General features: G+C 37.6%; 1 protein-coding gene and 1 long non-coding RNA gene across 5 annotated transcripts in view; one reads left to right on the top strand and one right to left on the bottom strand.

The window, feature by feature from the left end:
• Positions 1-17,173, top strand: part of mtrr (5-methyltetrahydrofolate-homocysteine methyltransferase reductase) — a 142,980-nt gene that overhangs the window by 102,218 nt on the left and 23,589 nt on the right. The gene's annotated exons all lie outside the window — the stretch shown is intronic.
• The window catches only part of LOC120530159, a 32,563-nt gene that overhangs the window by 14,181 nt on the left and 1,209 nt on the right, over positions 1-17,173 (bottom strand). Inside the window, exons 2-3 of one of the 2 annotated variants that reach the window (XR_005633908.1) lie at positions 11,965-12,029; positions 9,331-9,470 (exon numbers count right to left, since the gene is read on the bottom strand). This is a non-coding gene — a long non-coding RNA (uncharacterized LOC120530159). The remainder of the gene's footprint in view (positions 1-9,330; positions 9,471-11,964; positions 12,030-17,173) is intronic. The other variant, XR_005633909.1, reaches the window with a different exon arrangement.

The raw sequence follows: 17,173 nt of genomic DNA, 5'->3' as shown, positions 1-17,173 counted from the left end.
GCCAATACCCCCAAGCCGCCAGGTGGAGCCCTCCTTGCAGCGAGGAGGTCCCCAGAAGACCAGCAGGGCATCATGGACATTGGAGTTTTTATGCAAAGCCCTGCTGGATGCCGTGGGGCCACAGGAGGGAGCTGCAGGGAGGACCGAGGGCTTTTCGTGCCCTGTGACCGGAGGTTCGTCACAGGAAGAGCGACGGACTTCGGGTTGAAGAAAGGGACGATTTACCCTGACCCGGAAGGAAAAGGACTTGTGGACTATTGGGCAGAAACACTTCCGGGTCAGGAAGTATAAAAGGACTGTGGGAACTCCCAGACAACGAGCTGAGCTGGGTGGAAGGGTGGCAACGCTGCCTGGGAGCTGGAGGATTGGTTATTTGTTTATTATTGTATTATTGTGAGATTTATGAGTATTGTGGAGGAGAGTGTGCTTTGTGCACTGTGGAAGAGAAATAAAGTCAACATTTGGACTTTTACCTGGTGTCTGGAGTCGTGGACAGGGGTTCAAGGGAGCGAGGCGCCCCCTATCGTTCACAGTGGCGTAGCCGGCAGGATACTCTAGCGCCGTTTGCAGAGGACCTGAATCAAAATTTCTGTGGGAACGAACCCGAGAAGACGCGGAATCAGGAATCACCACAGCATCGCCAAAACCCGAAAACCGAGTCCAAAATGGGAAAGAAGAAGGTTTTCACTTTTGCTTTAAAACTTTTGTAAAAACAATACTTGTCCTTTATTTCCGGCTCTGGGCATGGTTAAATCTTTCTCACAGGACGTAAAACACTACTCGTGTTGTGAAGGGGGGTGGTTGAATGCACGCTAAGGAGATGCCATCGGATCATCTGCTGTCTTTCTGCTGCTGGCGAGCTGCGTGTTCTTTTTGTCACGCTGCACGTCAATCATTTAAATGCCTGTATAGCAGCTGTCCTTTTGCCACTTCGTGTCTCTGATGCTTGCGTTGTGAAGGGGGGGCTGAACGCACGCAAAGGAGAAGCACCCAGATCATCTGCTGGCTTCCTGCTGCTGCTGCTGGCAAGCTGTGTGATCTGCTTGTCGCTTGTCATTGTTTTAAGAGCTGGGAGCACATGATGTCTGTCTGCCAAAAGCATTCCAACAACTGCTTGGTTAGATGTCTGCGAACTTGTTTTAAATGTTGTCTCACTGCCTTTTCCCGCGTGACGTTAGTCTTTCGCGGGACATCAGATTGTCTTCCGAGAAGATCACGTCTCGTCTCCCTCCCAAAATTTTTTTCATAATAGAGATACAGTGTATATATATGTGTGTGTATGTATGTATGTGTATATATATATATATATATATAGTAAGCTGGAGGGGTGATCGCACCCAAGAGGACACAGACGCCCTGGGAATACCCCTGAAACACAGTCTACCTTCACGTTGCTCCTTACCCTTCTCACTTGGCGCTTATAACGCGTAATAAAGACCTCGCGCTGTACTACATTTACTTAAAAGCCTTGTGCAGCGTCTGTCAGTTTTGGAATTGATTGTTTTGCTTTTATCTCTCTCTATCTCTGACATTCTCTTCTCCTAGCGGAACTGTCATCTCTGACTTGTCATTGAGCACGTTTAAGCTTTAGAAAAAGAAGCAAATGTTTGTTTGCAGTGTTTGAATAAAATTCCTGTTTTCTACAACCTCCTGTGTCTCTGAAAATCTGTGACCCAAGCGTGACTATATATATATATATATATATATATATATATATACTGCTCAAAAGAATTAAAGGAACACTTTTTAATCAGAGTATAGCATAAAGTCAATGAAACTTATGGGATATTAATCTGGTCAGTTAAGTAGCAGAGGGGTTGTTAATCAGTTTCAGCTGCTGTGGTGTTAATGAAATTAACAACAGATGCACTAGAGGGGCAACAATGAGATGACCCCAAAACAGGAATGGTTTAACAGGTGGAGGCCACTGACATTTTCCCTCCTCATCTTTTCTGACTGTTTCTTCACTAGTTTTGCATTTGGCTACAGTCAGTGTCACTACTGGTAGCATGAGGTGATACCTGGACCCTACAGAGGTTGCACAGGTAGTCCAACTTCTCCAGGATGGCACATCAATACGTGTCATTGCCAGAAGGTTTGCTGTGTCTCCCTGCACAGTCTCAAGGGCATGGAGGAGATTCTAGGAGACAAGCAGTTACTCTAGGAGAGCTGGAGAGGGCCATAGAAGGTCCATAACCCATCAGCAGGACCAGTATCTGCTCCTTTGGGCAAGGAGGAACAGGATGAGCACTGCCAGAGCCCTACAAAATGACCTCCAGCAGGCCACTGGTGTGAATGTCTCTGACCAAACAACCAGAAAGACTTCATGAGGGTGACCCAAGGGCCCCATGTCCTCTAATGGGCCCTGAGCTCACTGCCCAGCAGCATGCAGCTCGATTGGCATTCGCCATAGAATACCAGAATTGGCAGATGCACCACTGGTACCCTGTGCTTTTACAGATGAGAGCAGGTTCACCCTGAGCACGTGACAGAAGTGAAAGGGTCTGGAGAAGCCATGGAGAACATTATGCTGCCTGTAACATCATTCAGCATGAGCAGTTTGGTGGTGGGTTAATGATTGTCTGGGGAGGCATATCCATGGAGGGTCACACAGACCGCTACAGGCTTGACAAAGGCACCTTGGCTGCCATTAGGTATCAGGATGAAATCCTTGGACCCATTGTCAGACCCTATGCTGGTACAGTGGCTCCTGGTGCACGACAATTCCTGGCCTCATGTGGTGAGAGTATGCAGGCAGTTCCTGGAGGATGAAGGAATTGATACCATTGACTGGCCACCACACTTTCCTGACCTAAATCCAATAGAACACCTCTGGGACATTATGTTTTGGTCCATCCAATGCCACCAGGTTGCACCTCAGACTGTCCAGGAGCTCAGTGATGCCCTGGTCCAGATCTGGGAGGAGATCCCCACAACACCATCTGTCATCTCATTAGAAGCATGCACCGATGTTGTCAGGCATGTATACAAGAACACAGGGGCCATACAAAGTGCTGCATACAATTTTGAGTTGCTGCAATTAAATTTTGGCAAAATGGACTAGCCTGCCACATAATTTTTCACTCTGATTTTTGGGGCGTCTTTGAATTCAGGGCTCTGTAGGTTGATCATTTTCATTTCCATCAAACGATGTGGCATCCTTTCGTTCCTAACACATTACCCAGTCTATATCAGTATAGATATCCAGGAGGATTTCTTTTTCCCATTGAGATCTGATGTGTTTTCAAAGTGTTCCTTTAATTTTTTGAGCAGTTTATATATATATATATATATATATATATATATATATATATGCCAATTGTATGAAAATCAGTATGCCAGTTGTTTAGTTACTAACATTTACAAAGGAGTTTTCTCCTCAGTTTGGCAGAAAACTGTGCATTTTGCATCACAGAAGTGAAAAATGTTTATTTTTGAGCAATGAGCCAACATATTTTCAGAGCTTCTTGGAAAGTCAGCAACTGAAACACTACAGATGTTACAGCAGGTGCATGTTGACCAAGCACATAGATGCAGTATTGTGTTTGCCTGGCACGGGATGCCACTCTGTATTTGTTCAGCAGGAGCTTGAAAAACAAGGAATAATGGTACAGTCACATCTAACATACTCATTAGACATTTTACCCTGCATCCAGTGTTTTTGTTGCTGCCAAAAAAGACATTACTTTGGCGAATGAAGGCTGTCCATGTGATTTCCATTAAATGCTCTCCAGACCTGTATCCATCAGGTATAGAGTATGTGTGTATATAAAATATATATGTGTGTGCATATGTATATGTATGAATTAATATATATATATAAATGTATTTGTTTGTGTGTGTGTTTGTATGTATTTGTTTGTGATTTTTTGTATGTATGTAAAATAAACTTCCAAGTGCATAACATTTTTGTGTGAAAGACACGTCTACACTTTTATGGAGTTTGTAAAGTTTTTTATAAACACTGAAACAGCATTACATTGTACTGCAGTGATGCACTGAAGAGTACCCTCTCTCAAGATGCAGTCACAATTTGAAACAGAAGTGGGAAGTAATTGTCGAGCATTTGAAATAAAGTTAAATAAAATACCCACTGTGTGTGTTTAATTATATTTATCAATTTTGTGGTATAAGTCAAAACACTTTATTATTGGCTAAACCAGTTTTATTCAAATCCCTCTTTTTTCCCCAAAGTGCATACAGCAAGTAGTAATTGATTAGAAATGCCAACATTTGGTTAGAGTGCTTGCATTGATTACATTTGTTAAGCAATATCTTTAAAGAATACTAGTAGAGAACAACTTTGATGATGGGCTACCATATACTTAATGTTTGATTTGTTCCTTTATAGGGCGATTTTTATGTATTTATTTTTTTGTGTAATGCATACGTAACTTTATTGTACTATTAACTTCCATTTAACTTGGCTGTTACAGATAAAAAGTAAGCCATCCAGTTAGGTGCTGTAAGAGTATTAGGCATGTATTAAGACAAGAAGATGCTGCCTTCCCAATATTTTGAAAGTGTTTGAATACACAGAATATTATATTTACAAGAACAACTCAGTAGCAGTGTAAAGGGCTATATAGAAAAGACAGTGAAAAATATGCTAATTGCAAATACAAAATTCATGCCTTAGCTAAAACTGAAGTTTGAAGTTATTTGCTAGCATTTGAACAGATAGACATTGGAGAATGCTTATAGCATTGGAGAAAAGATGAAGAAAACATTAGCTTTGTTTTCTCCATGCTGCCTGCATTCTTTAGACTTCATATACCTTAATAACTATATATAGTATTACTTCCTGGCATGAAATACAGTATGTGTTTATAAAACTATGGAAGCTTTCCATATCTGGTTGGCATATTCTGTTGGAAGCAAAATCATTTGAGGTTTTGTGGGATTTTTTTTGTGGTCCAGTAAATTGTGAAATTACCAAATACATAAATTTAGGTTCATTAAGCTTAGAAAATGATGTCAAATGTCACAATAAAAAATTGTAAATTACCTAGAAATCTTGTATCTTATACAGCAGATAGTTCATTCAAAAACCCATTATTTGTTATTGTAATTGTTAGTCGTCATTGACGGAATGAAATCCCATGTAATGAACAGCCAGTTGACATTAAACTACCTAGATTTTACTATTTTCTTTGCATTTTTATTTGTTAGGGGTTTTTGATTTAAAATGCAATGTTGTATAACTTACAGTCTGGTATTTTTTGGTTAGTTCTTCTGTTAGATTTTATTGTTTAAAAGATTACTATTTAATACACTTAGCGGGTTCTGGATTAGTTGCAATGTAGTCTGACAGAATATGGCACCTTTCAGTCTTTTGTTTTATATCCTTGCAAAATAAGAGCAAAAGTGTGTACTAAGGAAAGAATTAGAACTGGCACCTTGTAGGAATACAAACCAATGACAAACTTTGGCAATTAAATCTTTTAGAAACAGCAGCAAAACAATTATGAAAGAGCTACAGTAGCCAGGTGAAAAATATTAAAATTTCAAAAGGTTAAACAGATAAGGAAAACAGGTAGGGATAGGTTTTGCATTGCTAAACGAGTAATTAAATTGTCTGGGTATTTCTTCCTGAGCTTTGAACACATTTTGCCCTCTTATCCTCTTCTCCACCTGGGATGCTTTTTAACCAGAGTCTAAATTCTTTGCCTTTTATGTTGATGCAGTAATAAAGCAATTTGTATTTTGGTCATTGTTAGAGCAGGCTAATCGCAGTCCCAGAGAATGCTCTGTTGTAGAAAATAATAATCGCCAGATACTAGCGCTCTGAGGCTTTTGCCTTTTTGTGGTGCAGACTCATGAATTGGTAATATCTCTGCCTAATATTTATGACTACTGTACACTCAAATTTAAGACTGTGAAAAGGATTAACACAAATATTCTCACTCCAGCACAATATTTATAAATGCCAATCAGTTCTTATAGTTTTTTTGGGGATTGTATGATACAAGACCAATAAACTAACAGAATTTTCTTTTTCTTAACAGATACATATCCCATAAGGGAAGGGGTGAAGTGGGGAAATATCCCTTTTTTAAGTGCAGTGAGTTGGCTCACTGAGGAATCCTTTATTTTAGTATAATGTTATTTTTGTGTTAAGATCTGTGTAGGATGAAATAATAGAATTGAATTATTTTGGGGATTTTATTTTTGTTTTTTGCCGAACTGCAGAACAGATTCTGTCAAAAGGCAATGCCATTTTATACCTTTGAAATTAGATATGATTACCCTAAATATGTTTGTTTTCATGATGACTTCAAGTTTCAACAAGTCAAAAATAAGAATACCTGGTAGTTTAATCTAGTTCTAGGTCATTGGAAGTTCAGCATTACCAGATGTAATGCAAGAACCATCCCTGGAACAAAATATCAGTCCTTTGCATGGCTCCTTAATGCACACTCCCACACAGACACTCGCACAGGGCCAGGCCTAAATTGTCAGTTAGCCTAACAAAATGCATCTCTAGGTGTGTGGAAAGATAATCTACACATACATGGCTAAAGCATGGAAGACTGCACATGTGCCAAGAATGGGTGTGGTATTTAGTGAAAACTTGCAAACCAGATTTATCCTCGGCTTTGCAGTTTAAGATCACATAAATAATAATTGAATGTTAATAATTACCACTGCAGTTTGGTTTTCTTTTTCCAGGCAAGATGTTGTGGTTATAACATGCCAAATTGGAAATACCTACTTAACAGTATTTTCAGTATATTTTCTAGCTACTCCTATGGATTGTCTAGATGCTTCCAGACCATTTATGAGGTAAATTCCCTGCAGTTTGTCCTAGATCCTCTAACAACAGGCTGTATTAGTTTTACTCCCTGTTGAAGGTGCCCACAGAACGATATAAATACAGTGAGATACAAAAGTTTGGGCAACCTTGTTAATAGTCATTATTTTCCTGTATAAATCGTTGGTTGTTACGATAAAAAATGTCAGTTAAATATATCATATAGGAGACACAAACAGTGAGATTTGAGAAGTGAAATGAAGTTTATTGGATTTACAGAAAGTGTACAATAATTGTTCAAACAAAATCAGGCAGGTGCATAAATTTGGGCACCACAAAAAAGAAATGAAATCAATATTTAGTAGATCAGCCTTTTGCAGAAATTACAGCCTCTAAACGCTTCCTGTAGGTTCCAATGAGAGTCTGGATTGTGGTTGAAGGTATTTTGGACCATTCCTCTTTACAAAACATCTCTAGTTCATTCAGGTTTGATGGCTTCCGAGCATGGACAGCTCTCTTTAACTCACACCACAGATTTTCAATTATATTCAGGTCTGGGGACTGAGATGGCCATTCCAGAACGTTGTACTTGTTCCTCTGCATGAATGTCTTAGGGGATTTTGAGCAGTGTTTCGGGTCGTTGTCTTGCTGAAAGATCCAGCCCCGGCGCAGCTTCAGCTTTGTCACTGATTCCTGGACATTGGTCTCCAGAATCTGCTGATACTGAGTGGAATCCATGCGTCTCTCAACTTTGACAAGATTCCCAGTCCCTGCACTGGCCACACAGCCCCACAGCATGATGGAACCACCACCATATTTTACTGTAGGTAGCAGGTGTTTTTCTTGGAATGCTGTGTTCTTTTTCCTCCATGCATAACGCCCCTTGTTATGCCCAAATAACTCAATTTTAGTTTCATCAGTCCACAGCACCTTATTCCAAAATGAAGCTGGCTTGTCCAAATGTGCTTGAGCATACCTCAAGCGGCTCTGTTTGTGCTGTGGGTGAGAAAAGGCTTCCTCTGCATCACTCTCGCATACAGCATCTCCTTGTGTAAAGTGCGCGAATGGTTGAACGATGCACAGTGACTCCAACTGCTGCAAGATGATGTTGTAGATCTTTGGTGCTGGTCTATGGATTGACTCTGACTGTTCTCACCATTCGCCGCTTCTGTCTATCCAAAATCTTTCTTGGTCTGCCACTTGGAGCCTTAACTTGAACTGAGCCTGTGGTCTTCCATTTCCTCAATATGTTCCTAACTGTGGAAACAGACAGCTTAAATCTCTGGGACAGCTTTCTGTATCCTTCCCTAAACCATGATGGTGAACAATCTTTGTCTTCAGGTCATTTGAGAGTTGTTTTGTGACCCCCATGTTGCTACTCTTCAGAGAAAATTAAAGGAGGAAGGAAACTTACAATTGACCCCCTTAAATACTCTTTCTCATTATAGGATTCACCTGTGTACGTAGGTCAGGGGTCATTGAGCTTACCAAGCCAATTTGAGTTCCAATAATTAGTTCTAAAAGTTTTGGAATCAATAAAATGACAACGGTGCCCAAATTTATGCACCTGCCTGATTTTGTTTGAACAATTATTGCACACTTTCTGTAAATCCAATAAACTTCATTTCACTTCTCAGATATCACTGTTTGTGTCTCCTATATGATATATTTAACTGACATTTTTTATCGTAACAACCAACGATTTATACAGGAAAATAATGACTATTAACAAGGTTGCCCAAACTTTTGCATCCCACTGTACATGCTGCAACTACCTAATCTGGGTGTTGTATTATTATTATTAGTAGTATTATTAATATCATCATCATCATCTGTGGTCTTCATGCATTTCTGGGCTTGTAAGTCTATAATGGAGACTGAACTCAACAGTCCTGAGCAGGAAACTCGTTTTGCTCTGATTTACTCAATGTTTATTTATTTATTTTTGTTTAGTGACAGTGTAGTGAATGTGCAGTGCAACTGACCCATTAAAACCACGTTAGGGGGAAAAAAAAAGTTTAAATACTAACCTTCATTCATTCAGTGGGGTGTTACCATTCAGTAGCAAACCTTTTATTAGACTATTCAGCAGACTGCAAGTCCTTTTGAGAACAGGCCCAAACTGTGAGAAACTAATTTTAACTTTATCAAACCATCACAATTTAAACATTTTAAAGAAGGGTTAGTTAATATTTGAAAACCTTTTTTTTTTTTTTTTTTTTTTTTAAAGCATCATCGGGGTAACATGGAGGGTGAAGTAGGTAGAGAGGGAATGTTTCTCTTAATGGGGTATTTTTCTGATGGGGATTTCCATTTCCTATAGACTCCCAAGACATTGTTGTCAGGTCTAGTAGGGGCCATAAATTAGCATAGTGTATTGTATTGAAGTGTTTTGTCACTACAGAGGTTGTAGTGCTCATAAGGTTTCAGACTGGACTGGTTTTGTATGCTTGCAATTCCACCCTTTATTTCAAACCCAAAACAGGATGAGGAAAATGTGAGAAATCTTTAATTCATGCCAACACAACTAACTTGACGGTGGCTTTTCACAGCTAGGGCCCAAAAAACTCACTGACCTCTTCATCGTTAAATTAAGGTTCCATGATTGTCAGTAACTGTTTTCGAGCACAGCTTACGAAATCCTGAAAGATGAGCCTGGAAAATACAAATTTACTCTTCACAAACATTGTGTCAAGCTGCATTCTTGTAAGTTCTCCTAAAACAAAGAAGTACAAATTTCAGATATTACATTTTCAAGAAAAAATAAACGTTATATCTCTGAAATAGTTTTATTTATCCTGAGATGTTGGAGATCTAGAAATTGCTGGCACTTTTTTATATAAATAGCCATAACTTTTAATAAACCTATACTTTTTGAGAATTCAACCACACATTAGAGACCGGAGCTGTGGGACTAATTTAGTCCCACAACCTCTGCAGATGCTTTTGCAGAGGTTGCTTTCTCAGAAACATTGGCAAAGTTTACCTTATCGGAAGCATTTAGCTTTTGGTGTGGAATTATGTACTATAATTCTATGCTCTGCCTTTCTGGGTGAACCAGGCAAAGTATTCTTCCTTTTAGTAACAGCATGTAGAAAATACTGTTCAGTTAGTTTGTGTCTTAATGTGACCGAGAGGAGGGAGAAAATTTCATAATGAATAATTGAGCATCCTTGTAATCCACTTACCCAATTCAGTATCAGAAACCAAAGCTAGATGATACAATAGTCCAATACAGAACACACTGATGCATGCATTCACATTTACTGCACTGCTTCATTTTATTGTCACTGGTAAATTTGAGATACAGATCTTTGGGATATAGAAGAAGAACACATAATTAAAGTATAGCAAAAACTGCAGGGGAATGCAAGCTTGAGAAAATAATTAGGCTTTCAAACACAGTGATTTAAAATTTTTTTAAGTGTTAAAATTAATACAATGGCTATGATCATAGCATTTGTTATTTTTATTCTTGATTTAGTTTTCTATATTGTCATATAGTTTTGATATTATCAAGCGCAACTTCTGGAGTGTAATGAAACTTAATGTTATTCCCCATTGACATTGTGGCACCCTACATTTTCATGAGTTCTCGTAAAACAAGGAACTAAAAATTTAAAGATTAAGTTTTGAAGAAAAAGCTAAACCAATAATGGAGCATGCGTGTTGAATGTTGTGTGGTGCAATTAGGTGTGTTTGACAGCCATCTTATTTAAGGCCAAGCCACATACTCCATAGTACTTGTGTACTTTGTGTGTAGCGAGAGAATATTTGATTTTTGAGAAATTTCTTTTGGTTTTATACTTAGATTTTGACCTTTTTGTCTGTTTAGGAACTATTAGCTTTTCTCTTTTGTTTGGTTGATGATCTTTAGTCCAATAGCGTTACAGGCCTGGCTATGTTTAAAGTACTTGTTGTCATATGCCTTTAAAAACTAATCTCTTCTGTTTACTACAAGCAGAAAGCACCATTCTGATCCAAACAGTTAAGACACTTTCAAAGCAATTGGTCTTGTTATCTTCAATTTTGCTAGTTTATTTAGGCTAGTTTTGGGCTATGTAAATTCTAACAGTAATTACGCCCAGTCATCATACTTTCTGGTCTCAGGCAAATTTGCTGCACATTAGTATATGAAGTGAACCATTTAGACAATTCACTATGAGTTTTATATGACCCAGGCTGTTTAAGGAACAAATTTCCAAAAAAGAAATAAAGTTTTTATCTCTTATTTTTAAGAGAACTTTCATATAGTGACAGCTAGTGATGAGCGAACCCACGGTGTTTGCTTTGCCTCGGGTTCGGGAAAATCACAGAAGTGTTTGCGAAAATCACTGAATTCGGCGCAGTGCATTGAAGTCAATGGGGAAGGACTAACTGAACTAGATTTGACAGGATTATAATGGTGCAATCATCCTGAGAGCTGCCAACTATACTAGACCAATTATTGTGGCCAAAAAGGTGACCTGAGCTGCGCGGCAGCATTGCCAACCACTGCACCACTGTCCATGAGATCAAAGAAGAAGGAACAGAGTCAAAGACGCGCAATGATATATTCTGTCAAAACAAAGTAGAAATGCCGAAATCATAGTCAAAAGTCCAAAAAAATTGTTAGGTCTTTTATAGTCAGAAAATGCAAAGTGTCATATCATGATTAAAGCCAAAGGCATGCTGAAGGCTCTCCAAACTGTGCTGATGCTTTGCACTTTTTCTTTTATCAAAAATATAGAAATGTCTTGTAAATAGTAATAAATCTTTTGCTATTATTATTATTTCATAGACTCTCCTGTTTTTGGTTTGGGGCGGTGGGGCGTCAGGCTCCTTCAAGGTTTGTAATTGTATCCACGTGGCTAATTTTGCATGTATATGGCACATGCCTCCTTTCTCTTAAATTGACGTGGAATACGTAGATCGAAACAAGCAGAGAACTCATTATTTATGCTGTATAGGTTTCATAAAAATAAAATGTTGAGTACCTTCATTATTTACTTATCTGATCTACTAATAACTAAGTTCCACAGAGTCAGTAATACAAAAGATCAGCATTATATACCCCGGGGTATGGTGGTTTGAGGGGGATGGATCCCATCCAATGTTGACTGTTACAGCTCCAGAGGATGTTGCCCTGGCCTCACTAAACATTATTGGGCACTGAGGAAAAAAGTTCTCCTAAACCATCCAAATTATCAGTAAATAATTTGAAAATATACCTTGCAGAAGATTGTTTTGTGTTGGTGATGACTCAGATTTTAGCCCGTCAGATGAGGATTTTGAGCTGTCAGAAGAAAAGTGACAGTGAAGGTTCCTGCTGAAGAAGAACATCAGCAGTGCAACAGATATTTCAAACAATGGGACTCTGCATTGTATGCAGTTGGTTTCTTTGAATGTCATATGCTTCAAAGTAATAATGTACAGAGTGTTCATGGATTTTTTACTTATATGATTTCAACAGTTTGAGTGATAAAAAGAATGTTGACATTTTTAGCACAAAGTTATGTTTTTCCAGGAAAAATGTAGTTTACAGCCATGATGGAAAAATTTTAAATCAGCCTTCAAAGAGTTAAGGAAGGGAGCAGGTGTCCGGGATGTGGAAGGATAAATAAAGTAATGTCAGCTTCTAAAATGGAATCTCACTGAAATGGTACATTTTCAGTTCAGCTCATCTCTCACAGTGCTATCCATATTTGTTGTTCATTTAATTCAAAAGAAACATAATACACTATAAACAAACATCTAATTGTAAATAGAAATAAATCTTTTGTGCTGTGTAATTTTGAGTTTCTCTGATCTTTTGTACTTGTGCGACCGTTCATAGGGTTAACAGATTATCCTGGACTAATAGCCGATAAGGGAGGGGGTTTTATAGGGTCAATATTGTCACATATACAGAGTACAAAACTAGATAGGAGTGCTACATAGCCACTCTGATCTGATCAACTAATTTATAAGTACATTTTAGGTGATGTGTTATATACAGAAAATCAACCATGATAACAAAAAAAACAGGCACTCCACTTCAGGATACAAACCTTTAAACACAAACCCAAAATTGTGTAAAACTGTCTATCAAATTGAGTCAGCAATTTTAATAGCAGCATTGTTGACATCTATGTTACATTTTACAAAAAAATATTTTACAGTGTTCTTTTCCTGTTGGAGGTGCTGAGTTGATGTTCACCTCTCTGAGGCATTTATTTTTCATGTGAAGTGATCACGAGGCTAGGTAGGTTGTGTAGTTTTTAGCATTTTGACATAGCGCTCTTGCCTATTCCCAGCCTATGAGCTTCATAACCACAAGTTATCTGATTGGCTAGATCTTATGTCTGTTTTGAACAGAACTGATGTGAGTGGCAGTGTATCAACATACTATACCTAGCAAGCTGATTTGTATAAAAATTTGAATAGTGCATTATTAAGTTATTCCAATGAGAAATTAGTCTCTTCTAAAGATTGTGTGAGATTGTGCCCAGTAATAGACTCATGCCATACAATTACATGTGCCTTGTTCCAATTTTACTAGATAGGCTCAGACTCTCTGGACTGAGCAGTTTGTTAAAAAGGATGTGTGGACTTTTATTGTTTCATTTCTTCATAAATTAATTTGGATCAGTCTTATGTTGTAATCTTAAATCTTTAACAAAATGAAAATCTGTTCATACCATCTTAGTGCTAACTAGTTAGTAAGAAAAATGGATAAAAGGAGTAGAAGGTACTTGGTTGTGAGCAGCTTTTTTTAGATTCTTGTTTTGAATCTATGCCTCCATACTAATTATCTCTGTTGACTATATTTGTGGCAAAATTTCCATTAAACATAATATTTTAAAAGTGTTTCCAATTTGCATTTGATTGATAATGGTGAATTTTATTTTCATTGTCAGTCTCGATGAATGTGTACCCTTCCTTAAGTAATATATAAATCATTTATAATTTCTGTGCCCACAAATGTGATACAGTGTTTATGTATCGCTATAGTGTGTTTTGATGTATATTATATATATGATAATGTTTTTGTAATATTCTACATATACCTCAGGCCGAAAACAATGCTGACATTCGCTGAATGGCAAAAAACTTCATTTAATCTAATTTGGTTGCATGTGCAGCAATTTTCTTCCTATTCTCTGAGAGTTTCAAATTAAATTCTATTTTAAAGTCAGAATTTTTCCATTTTTTGCATTTTTATTAATTAATTAAATTGTGCCAACATTTTGGCTGTGTAAGTAAATATCTGTAAGCAGCAGTGTCTACTGACGCTTTAACAGACTGTTGCTCCAGATTAGGAGAGCAGACAAACTACAAGCTAATGGAAAAACCCTGACAAGTTGGGTGTTGGTTTTGCTGCACAGTGTTGCAAAACGTCTGATGTAACCTTTACTGGCGAGAATGTGCGTTTTAAATGTTTTGAACTCCTCCAGTCCCATGTGGGAAGTAAAGTGTATCTTAATGGTTTAAATAAAGCCTAGGCATACATTTCTTGTGGCAAGATATAATCAATTACCTAGTGAATCTGACACCTCAGAAAACAAAGAAAAAAATCCATGAATATTACAGCAGGAAAACAAGAGATTGCAAATGATTCTTATGCTTAACAGAGCAGAGTTGTAATTAGATCTTTGATGAAATCATTTGTTAAGTTTTGTAATGCTTAATTAAACCTTTCAGGGCAGGAGTTACAAATGAAAAAATGTATTCAGGCTGTGAACTCAAATTAAATTATTAAATCTTTTTACACTTTACTTCTGTAAATACTGCTATTCTTATTCCAGTTAACTTTACAAAAATTTAAAGATGTGTATTATGTTTAATTATGCTATCACATTTCTTATTAATTTACGGTGTTGTCTTTTTTTTCTCAGAACTGCAAACATATTTGTCTTTTATTCATGTATCAATTTTCTAGCACATTTACTTTATTTCAGGGATTAAACTCTGGAAGGAATGGCAGTCTGTTGCAAGGCACAGGGTCATATACACATTCACAGAGTTTAGAGTCACCTTTCAGGCTAATCTACATGGATATGAGAGGAATACTGGAGTACACAGAGAATAAAGCCCTTAGGCAAAGGGATAACATGCAGACTCTGCATGGATGGTGTCTGCATCCAAGATTCAACTTTAGCATTCTTAAGTAGTAAGATACTGTAGCAGATCTAGGCATTGCATATTTTATAAAGGGAAAAAAAACCCCCAACTATTTAGCCTGGGCTCTACCTTTCCTAAAACGTTATATTCACATAGAAGACATTGTTCATAATGACCCTTTGGCATAGCAAAATTATTTCTGTACCTGTTGAACCCAGTTTTTATCCTCAAATTATCCTGCTCTAGCTTAATTTGAATGGAAAATTTAAAATTTTACCATGTTATTTAAGCTCAGATTATTAAGAAAATAAAACTATAATTTCTGGAACGCACCTGTAAGTGTTGCCACATAGGGGTTTTTCATTTTTGCATAGTATGTCCTGTTTGGTGATTGTTAAATGTTAGTACCCACACTGGTATCTCAGGAGCCTGGTTTGTAAATATGGGGTCTGTGTCTTTAAACAGGTTTACATAGATGCATAGGGGCTTGTGAGATTTGTAGTTTGTTGTTGTAGGCACTGTACATGTAAACTGCAAGAGAAGGATGAGGTGGGACTTTTTGACTTTTCCATTTTCCACAAACTTCATCATTGTTTGCACCTAAAATCCCTTTATGAACTGGATGTTCGTGGCAGAGGAGGTTTTTGCACGGCCATCGGATACAGAGACAGTAGTTGGTACTTTTTCCTCCCAATCCTGTCTACAGTTTGCTCTTTGTGAAGAGGCGCACCTCAGAAGATGATTCACCTTCTGGACTCTGGTGGCAGGATTGTGTTCATTATTCATTTTTCTGGGAAGCAGTTTACAAAAGGAGATTATTCTACCACATCTTCCCTTCTGTTAACTGTTGTTTGCATTTCAGGATCCACACTCATCACTTATCATAAGACTTTTCCAGGACTGTAAATATCGTACTGGGGATTGCTCATGGCTTTCTTTTTGTATTTGTGTTATCTTTCTTTGCTGTGTTTGTATATAGTTATTGTAGTAAATATGCATATGTAAATAGGTGTTGGGGTGGAAATTCTTTATGGCTTAGGTGTTGGCCTGATTCCATCCATCCTTCATCTTGCTGTGTTTGTGTATAGTTATTATAGTAAATAAACATTGCGTAATACATTTAATCTATCTGGCCATTTTTCTGGTGTGTGCTTTTAATAGGTGTTGGGGTAGAAATTCTGTACGGCTTAGGTGTTGGCCTGATTCCATCCATCCCTCATCTTAAAAGCGTAGCACCTTCATCGCTATGCAAATCTGTTGGCAACATCAACACACTCCCAGAAGTTAGGGTTTGCTACATACTTATACTCTTACTGGTTACTGGAGCTAGCAAAAAACAATTGGATTTTCTGACTACTTTGCTATGTAATAGTTGCTCAAGTAATCAAGGCAACTGATCTTCTAAGAGTCTGAGATCTTCATACCAACCGTATACTATAAGTAGTTATAGTTAAAGGAGAAGCTATTAATAATGGCATTTTTCTGTTATTCACTGGTAAGCAGGGTGGTTCACACCTTCTTCTCAGAGCTGTTAAGACAGGTCCTGGTCCCAAGTGACTTTGAATTAGACTAAACAGATTATACTATGTTATTTTATACTACATGGCAAGTGAACAAACAATATTTGTGAAAGTATTCAAGACCCTTGAAAGTCCTCAACATTCTCTGAATTTTATAACATACGTACCATATTCCTACCATGAGAATATTATCTTTAAAAATCAAAATAATTTGTCAAAAGTATATTTCTAAAAAATAAAAACTTTACAAATGTTGCTTGCATAAGTATTCTAATTATATATGTTCCAAAAGCTTAAAGTGGCAAAGTATACCCAAACAAGACATATTTGCATCTCTTTTGGACCTAATTAAATAATTAGTTTCTACTAGTGTGCAATTACAGTAAAGATCACATTTTCTGGATATAAAAATCACTCTATGTTGGGGTTATTAGCCAGTCTGTCAATTCACTGTGAAAATGAATACTAAAGAGCATACCACAAAAGTAAGTGACAAAGTGATGCAAACAAGATGGGAAATAGGTACGAAAAGTATGAAAGTGCTTGGATGTCCCAGTGAGCACAATTAGATCCATCATCAGGAAATGAAAGGTGTATCACACAAAGTGCCTAATAAGATGTAGACTGGTAAGGGATGCGTCAAAGAAGCCCGTCATTACTTTTGCTGAAACTTGGATACTTGTGGATGTGTCCACAATATCAACAGTCCTCCATAACAGTGGCCTATTTAGGAGGGTTGAAAGAAAGAAGCCATTAATCAGGACAGTGCCTCAGTGCATGAGAGGTACTCAGCTAAGATGTAGGAAAAGGTTTGTGT

Source organism: Polypterus senegalus, chromosome 5, assembly GCF_016835505.1.
Source record: "Polypterus senegalus isolate Bchr_013 chromosome 5, ASM1683550v1, whole genome shotgun sequence".
NCBI classification, from domain to species: domain Eukaryota; kingdom Metazoa; phylum Chordata; class Cladistia; order Polypteriformes; family Polypteridae; genus Polypterus; species Polypterus senegalus.
The sequence above is the reverse complement of the archived record's forward strand: the minus strand, read 5'-3'. Positions and strand labels throughout refer to the sequence as shown.